Here is an 8770-nt window from a genome sequence, read left to right as displayed (position 1 = left end):
CGTTCAATGGTTTTAGAAGTAGGGAAAAAGTACGCTACATATGTCACATTATTAAACCAAGTGAAGTGAAATAATTGTTAAATATTTATTATAACCACTACACCACAGACACGTGGTAAGTCTAAGTTTTCCAAGAGATCAAACTAATTATTATGTCCAATCACGATGGTTAAAACATGTATCTACCTGGGCTCGAACCTGGGACTTTCCGCGTGTGAAGCGCACGTGATAACCACTACACCATAGATCCTTGGTAATTCTGAGTTTTCCAAGAAATCTAGCTAATTCTTTTGCCCAATCACGATGGTCAAAACATGTAGTTACCAGAGCTTGAACCTGGGACCTTCCGCGTGTGAAGCGGACGTGATAACCACTGCACCATAGATACGTAGTAGCTCTGAGTTTTCCAAGAGATATAGCTAATTCTTATGTCCAATCACGATGGTCAATACATGTGTCTACCAGGGCTCGAACCTGGGACCTTCCGCGTGTGAAGCGGACGTGATAACCACTGCACCATAGATACGTGGTAGCACTGAGTTTTCCAAGAGATCTAGCTAATTATTATGTCCAATCACGATGGTCAAAGCCATACTTCTGTAATTAACCAAAATTAACATACTTAGACTTAATTGTTTTGATCAAACTGGCTGATAGCACACCCTGAATACTTAATTGTTAATATAAGATAATTCCGAAAAGTAACTTCGCTGTAGTTTTTAAGTTAGCGGTGGGGAAAAATCACGAACAACCCCATGTTAATCTCCATAAGAAATTTAGCAAAAGCATGTGAATTTTACTTTAACGTTACAAAACGGTATCAAGTCATATCTACAAGGGCCTACCGGCCCTGTAGAATTAGGTAAGGGGGCATTTTAAATTTTGATGGGGCATTAAGGGGCAAACATAAATCTTATTTTAGGGGGCAGTGTCCCTAGTGCCTCCCTCCCGAGGCTGCGGGCCTGGTAACTTGGGCCGTCTTTACACGAGTAATTTAAAGCGCTAAGTTTTGCTGCCTTTAACTGTCAAGTCGAAAAACCAATGGATTATAAGGCCTTTTACACCAAGTTAAGTTTTTTTTTATTCTTTAATTTAAATATTTTTGCATTTTACCACAGTTTTTTACTATTAACTATCATGTGACCAACCAGAGTTCTTTATCATTACAAACTTATCGCTTTCACTTTTTTTTCCGTTTGTGTCGAAGCCTATTACTGGCCTACTATGCCAACATATTTAAATTTCCCGCCATGAATAAAGTAGTGAGTGGTATAGAGTAATGGCAGTACAACGTATGCAAACTTCAGACCCTTCCAACTCTTAGTTCAGTGTCATCCCCCCTACTGGGCGCGTACAGTAGCCCCTCTTACAAGAGCGCGCCTAAAGGGAGGGATACACATTATACACCCCTCTCTAGCGTCACTTGTCTATTGTAGTTCGGTTAGGACAAAAATCTTTGCTATGTTTGGAAATTTGAAATATTTATTATCTAAAAATTGTATTTTATACTTTATTAAATACTTTATAAGGATTAATGTAAGTTATTTTCAAATAAAATAATTGGTCTTTAATCTTGCCTGTTAGTTAAGGGCCATGTGACTACCGGCTTACCATAGCCTCTTAGATCAGGCGCTCGCTCTTACAATGCCCGCCAATCAGTGCATTGATGGTGAAACGTGAGCAGCGGGTACTAGAACGCGCGATCTGGAAGGCTTAACCAAAGGCTTAAGGTTCAATGTGTGGCATTAGCCTCACCTATTTACTTATTCTCTTTTTTTTAATTCTATCTCATTTGTTTGAATTATAACCATTGTTCAATCTATTTCCATCTCTCAATGTATCCGATGTTCGTAAAAAAGCTGGTTCCACGAACAGCAGTCATTCAACAAATAAATAAAATTTTGGCCTATTGGCGCTATTAGGCCAGTTTTTTCTTTGTGGGCTACTTTGTCTCCTGGCGGGCGATTCCTACACCGCCTTAGAAATACGTTGTAGAAATTTAGTCTCTCGAACAGTGGTAGTGGTTGGCAACAAAGAGGGTAGAAAGAGGGGGAGTAGAAGGCTTGGCAGGAGTGTTCTCGCTTTGAAAAGTTACCACTGAACTTCCGGTTTGCGCGCGACTTCTCGTGTTTGGTTGTCGTCGTCTGCTCCACCGTTAAATCAGCTAACCCTTTGAAATGCCGGGAGTGTGGCGCGCTCCTGTAAGCCCAGCTTCTGGGCGGCAAAGTTTGAGGGAATACGACACATGTCGGCGATCCTACCCTATAGGTGCCGACTGTCCCGTGTCCGCCGGAGGTGACTTACCCCAATTCCACCTTCCGTCACCTCCCAAGTAAACCTCATTTCCTTCCCTGCTTATCCACATACGACCTAGCGGCCCCCGTCTGTGCTGGGCCGCGTAGGGTCTCCCGCTCCATTCTTCCTGGTGCTCAAGGCCTAACGGCTAAGCACTAGTGCTCGCAGGTGGAAAAAAAAAAAACCCCTTTGAAATGGATGAACGAAGCCGTGCCGAAATGGACAGTAAGTTTTCGTAATTTTTTATGTTTACTTTCTACTACTTTAAAATGTAGGTATATTGAAATAAATATATTAAATATGATTTTGGACACTAGATTCTCAAAAAATATTGTTATACGAAACATTGGCTGAACTTGAAAGGCGTAAAGAGGAATACAAGACTGAAAATTTGGACTACATTAACCAATTCTTTGAGGATATAAATTCTGGCCTCATGTCGGATTTAATTTTGAAACATTTAAAAAACGAAATTACAACGGGTAACCTCTTCAACTGTTCCTCAGAGACTAAATATATAGAAATAGTGTTAAAGATAAGTTTGGTGGAACGAAAAGAGGGTTGTTTACGATCAGTTCTCTGTTTGGCTTCATCAACATTTCAACTGTTGTCAGAATCTTTTCAAAAAACATTCGTGCAAATGTTCAAAATGTACCAAACATTGATATGAAAACCAAAGCTACCACTCCAACAAAATACACAGGGACCAAAAATAAAGAAAACTCACCTAAAAGGCCACTAAAATCTCCTTCCAAGATCTCAAAAAAAGGGTTTCAATTCAATAACTTTACCAGTTCTTCTAAAAAAGCCCAGTAGGATAATTAAAGTGGCAGTTAATCAAAGGGCCACTTATAGTAATGTCACATCATCATCAGTTTCTAGTCTAACCCCAAGCCAATGTGATAAAAAATATATTGCTCGTGATATTTACACACTGTCAATGCCAAGCAAAACCAAACGTGTCAAAACCAATACTGCCGCAGTAACTCAGATTGACTCAAATATTATGATGCCAACTTCTGAGGAAGGCATTTTGACGCATGTCATGTCAAACGCCAATCCAAATGATTTTAGTTTCCTAGACGGTAATCCGGACAAAGATTTATTTTTGCAATTCTTGCCTAAAAACCATGAAAATGACTATAGTTTCTTAGATGATAATCCTGATAAAGATTTATTTTTTGCAATTCTTGCCCAAAAACAATGAAAATGACTATAGTTTCTTAGATGATAATCCTGATAAAGATTTATATTTACAATTCTTGCCAAATGATTAAGAAGTAGTTTTACAATGTTGAAACAATTAAAGATTTTTGAGCTAATCAGATAGCGTTGTGTTTCCTCCTATTGCTTCCAAAACAAAGCCTTTCAACGAGTCTAACTTATCTATATTTGACTGGTAGTGCCAAACGGAGGGGTTGTTACTCCTGCCACCAGCTGATTTCATCCTTCCAAAGTACTCTTCCAACGGATCCTGATTAAGATGCTGCGTCAGGACGAAAGGAGCACCCTTATTAAGTACAAATATGACCATTCTGACAATTGAGTGAGCTACAAACATGATACTAAAATCCCTGTCATTAAAAACAATATACCAGTCATTTTCAACCCTTCGATCGTTTCTCTACTAAGAAGCATCTTGGCCCTTTGACCAGGAGAGAAGTTTCCTTCGCGGTTAAATACATCAGCTTCCCAATCATCAAGGTAATTGATGAAATTGGATTCCAACCACTATAAAACAAAGGCAAAATTATTAACAATCCCCCTAGTATTATGGTTTTAGACATAAAACTAGTCTTTCGTCATTAACGGATGTGAAAGGTGCTTTGTCCGATTTTCCCTTTTGGTATCCCTCTTTACAGTTTTTCACATTACAGATGTCAAAAAACTTATTAAAAACTCTTATTAATTTTGTCGTCTCAGTGTATTTATCTTTTTCTAAACATGTTTCGATGGCGTATGCTACAGTTTCGCTGAGTACTTGTGCTGCATATTTTACTTTCATTTTTCCGTAAGAGTTTAAATAGACATGGCCATAGGTCAACTTGGTTAAATGTTTGAATTCCCCTCTTCGGCGAAGCTGAAAGTAATAGAGTTTCAAAGTCACTTCCCGGGAAATATTTTCATTATTCTTCCACAAAGAGCGAATCTTTGAGTCTTTATCACTGTTGTTAAAGCAGTTTCTAGTTGTTTTGATAAGATGAGGAGGATCTGATATAAAATAAATATTCCTCTCTTCATCGTTAGCAAATAAGTTCGGAGTACTGAATTTTATCGGTACAGCTTCATCTTGAAGTTTCCCGGCTGCTTCAGAAAACATTTTAAAATATTTCCTATTGACTGACGCTCCATCTCCAACAACCCCTATTATTTTAAACCACTATTTTCGAGTCTTTCGATGGCTTCTTGCATTATAAAAAATATTTCAGTACTGCTAGCGCAAGTAGTTGGGAAGTGTGCAAAAGGAATTTGAATTCTATTTGTCACACCTATTAACATCAGCTGAAGTATATGAGTAGCTAATGGTTGTGTCTCAATCCCATTTACCTCTCTTTTTATATCATCTATCTTGTTAATGTCATCATTTAAGTCCTTAAATCCTGTTAAGAAGCCTGTACTTTTATGACACATTAAGTCCTCTCTGATTTTCATCTCTTCAAGTAATATAGTGAAATAACAATCCCAAGGTTTACGATGTGCCATATTTGTTTTGCGAATCATGTCAGTAAATGTTTCCTGGTGAAATCCACTTTTGACTGTCATTACTTGACGCTCATTATACAGCGTTCTCGAGGTTGGCAAATATATACAACCTGATTTTCGCAGTGCTTCATAGGATTATTTCGATTTGTTTTTTAAGTAACAGCACCATTTCAAAAATGTTTTATCCCAACGCATCCCATACTTTGACGAACGCATAGCTTTTAATTGCTGCTTGATGAACACTGAAGAAAAAGACCCTGTTGGTTCCATTTTCAGTCTTTGTTGAAATATCTCTCTCATTGTTGAAATAGCAGCTTTAGTTTTTTGACAGTTTGATGGCACAATCATCTTACTTGGTCCTTTTTTCACTATTGCTAAAGCTTGCGAAATTACTTTTGATCTTATTTTTCTGAGGCAGCTCCTGTATCTAATACAAGCATAACATCTTCTTTTCTCTGATGGTATTAAAAGATGTTTACCATTACTGAAAATAGTTTGACGTTTTTCACAATAATACCCGGTTTTTGTTCGGTTAAGCTTATTTTCCTTTTTGAATAACTTAACAAAATCTTTGTCTGGATTTCCAAGGCACATATTAAAGTTATTTAATTTTTCTAATAAATCATAGATATCCTTGTTTTCACTCAGTACGAAATTTGGATAGATGCACTGCAAATTTATACACTTATCTACAGTGTTTACGCTAACAGTTTGTCCAGAAAAAATGCACTCAATAATTACAATACCACTTTCAAGTTTGCTAAATTTAACAGTATTCTCAACAACTTCCATAGCCAAACCAACTTGAGGGATTAATGAGTGTGTGTCAATTCCTTTCTTCAGTATTAATTCATTACTTAGTTTCAATTCAAATGATGAACTGGCAAATGATAATTCGGGAGAGCAACTTGGTTCAAACCCGACACTAGCTTCCTGGTATGTTTCAATCTAAATACATATAGTTTATACTGAATTAATTACATTATGCTTTCAAATAAGAAATAGCAATTTCAGAATTTACCAAATCATTTCGGATATTGGAAGGACAAAGACTTGAATGAATATCATTAAATGGCACTGGGTCGGGGGTCTCCGTCGTAGGTCCTTGAAACCCATGAAAATGTATTTTACATAGTTAACTGGACTTCGTAACATCTGCAATGCCAAAGTTTGGCCGTCCACATGCTGATACCCATCTTTTACACTTTTCTAGTTCAGTTATGGGTGACGGAAAACGCACAAAACCAACATCCAATGAAGAAACCGTTTTCTTTTTGGATTTCGCATTTCTCATACAAGACCCATAACAGCAACGATATCTTAAGCTTGGCATTATTTTAGCAATCGCCGATAACCACAAACTTGGCAAATAATTAGAAGACGTTTAAGCGCGCTTAAATTTAAAATTAACTTGGATAATTAGTGATAAATGTTACACGACCACCACCTACACAATAAGCAGACGACAACGTTTTCCCTCCAAGCAGACCGCAACTTTTCTGTCCTCCAATTGGTTGAGTATAAGCCAATGGCGATAAACCGGATGTAAGGAGGAAAATTCAAGAAATAAATAAAAAAGAAAAGCGAGAACACCCAAAATGCCTTAGCAAGGCTGTAACTTTCTACTCCCCCTCTTTCTACCCTCTTTGTTGGCAAGCGTAAGCTTTCGTTCTTGCAGTATTTCATAATCGTAATTAGGGTAATTTTCGTATGTAATTTTAGTATGTAATTAGTATTTAAACCATGATTTAGGTGAACTTAATTGGTTTATTAGTTGATAAAATACGGAATTCCTAAGGTTTTATCTTCTATTTATAACAGGAAGGATTCTATCGCAATAGTGTGGCAAGTCTTCCTGGAGACATATAAATATAAATTATAATTTCATCGACCCAAAGCCCAATGTTCGTGGGTACCAGGGGCTCCCTAGTCATGCGCCCTAGAGGACAACTTTTGAGTCTTGAACTCTTGATACTAGAAACCGCGTCAAACTCACCTAAAGGGAAGGAGGGAAGGTAATAAAGGCTAGGAAGGGATTAAGCCCAAAACAAAATGTGGGTGAGGGAAGGATGCTTTCCGGCCACAGTTTTGTGGGGAAATATTCGTCAATTCTTCTTCCTCTTTTCTGATGGCTGTTTAATAAGTTCTATTTTATTTCTAAGTATTCTATTGCAGGCGCATAACTCCCTGTATTTGTTGCGTTAAATATTTCTACTCCTCTTGGGAGACTAGTTAGGTTGAACTTGAACACCACCCAAACACCTTAGTTCTTTTCTTAACTGAATATAGATCATTACAATGCCTTAAAAAGAGGAACCAACGCCGCAACACCTTCCAAAAGTTTTGGCATAATTGAATTCAAGGCCTTTCTTGAAGAAAATGGATCAATAATTTGAAACAAACTAACATCACGCATTTGGAAGCTTGCAAGAGATCACTCGCTAATCACTATTCAATAGTTTTTCAAAGTTTTAATTGTTCCTAACGCACAATTTTGACTTAAACATTAGGTTTATGAAGGAATCGAAATCATTACGATGTTTTGATAATGTAAAGGATAAAGTGGTCGTCCTAATTATTAACAATATCTGTAGTCCTGTCTAAGAAGTTCGTAATATGGTCTGTGACATATTTAAAACGGCCATGAACCAGTTGAAAGTATCCAACGAGGCTTTAATATCAGTCTTAACTTGTCGTTTATGAGTTAGTGAACTATATTTCTAGTAGGCTTCTACTATTATATGATGAAAGTAAATGAAATGTTTTTTTCCAAAAGGATGTTAGAGAAAAAATAGTAGAAATGTGCAAAACTGGGCAACTTGATTATGTTTTCAGACATTAAATGGTTATTGTAACTACCTTAGACTCTGTGAGGTTATTTGCGCAGTCATGTTTGTCCAGAGAGATTTCAAGTGAATATAAATTGTTTGTGGTCAATCTAGGCTCTTAACAATAATCAATTTGAACTCCCTTCTGATGGTTTGGAAAAAGCATTCGAAACGAATATCCCCGATTGTCAAAATGCTTGTTGTAAAACTTGCCAAGGTTTGACTGACCATTTCGCGCGCGATAAAAACCGTCCTAGTTTCTGCCAATCAGGTGAAACAATCAATGCGATTATTATTGAGTGGTAAAAGATACAGTGAAGATACTAATGTCTCTCGATTTGAAGCTTTGTGTCACCTCGCCTATAGAATGGAGGAAAAACTTGATTCTGAGTTGTTTTCTATTGAAAGAATTTGTTGTTTAAATTTAAGAACTATCCCCACATGAAAATTTTAAATATTTTTATATCATTCTACTACAGGTGATATTACGACTAATAAATAGAGCCCTCGATGATAAAAGAGAAGAAACGGCTAAAAATAGTTTAAAAGTTCAAATGAAAGGGTGTGAAATACTGATAAGATTATTAGATTTTCCCGTTACTTCCGCAGTTGGTTTGGCTTCTCCAAAGAAAGCTCCACCAAATTCAACAAGTTAGTTAGTTAGTTATTAAATGTTTGGTTAAGTTCATCTTACATTAATTTCGTGTCTACTTTAATTTTACACTGCAAAAAATAAAGGTTTGGAATAAAACCCTTAATGAATGTGAACTTTTTGTCAAAAACTAAAACCATGGAACGTTTGAAAATAAACCATTAGGAGATGTGGTACGCCCCCAAGGGTATGAATTGAAACCATTTTTTAGATATATGGCGTGTAGTTAAACCCTTTTGTTGCTGTTTTTATACCAATACTGGTAGATATTCAAACCACTATATTGAAGGGA

The 8770-nt window shown here is 36.8% G+C and overlaps 1 non-coding gene across 1 annotated transcript; it reads right to left on the bottom strand.

Moving 5' to 3' along the window:
- Window positions 1-453: 453 nt before the first annotated feature.
- Window positions 454-526, bottom strand: TRNAV-CAC (transfer RNA valine (anticodon CAC)). The gene has a single exon. It is a non-coding gene; the product is annotated as a tRNA-Val (tRNA).
- Between the last annotated feature and the right edge of the window lie 8244 nt (window positions 527-8770).

Source organism: Phalangium opilio, unplaced genomic scaffold, assembly GCF_054372755.1.
Source record: "Phalangium opilio isolate 3A_F unplaced genomic scaffold, DU_Popi_V2 ptg000032l_1, whole genome shotgun sequence".
Classification (NCBI taxonomy): Eukaryota; Metazoa; Arthropoda; class Arachnida; order Opiliones; family Phalangiidae; genus Phalangium; species Phalangium opilio.
This window is presented reverse-complemented; position numbering and strand designations above follow the sequence as displayed.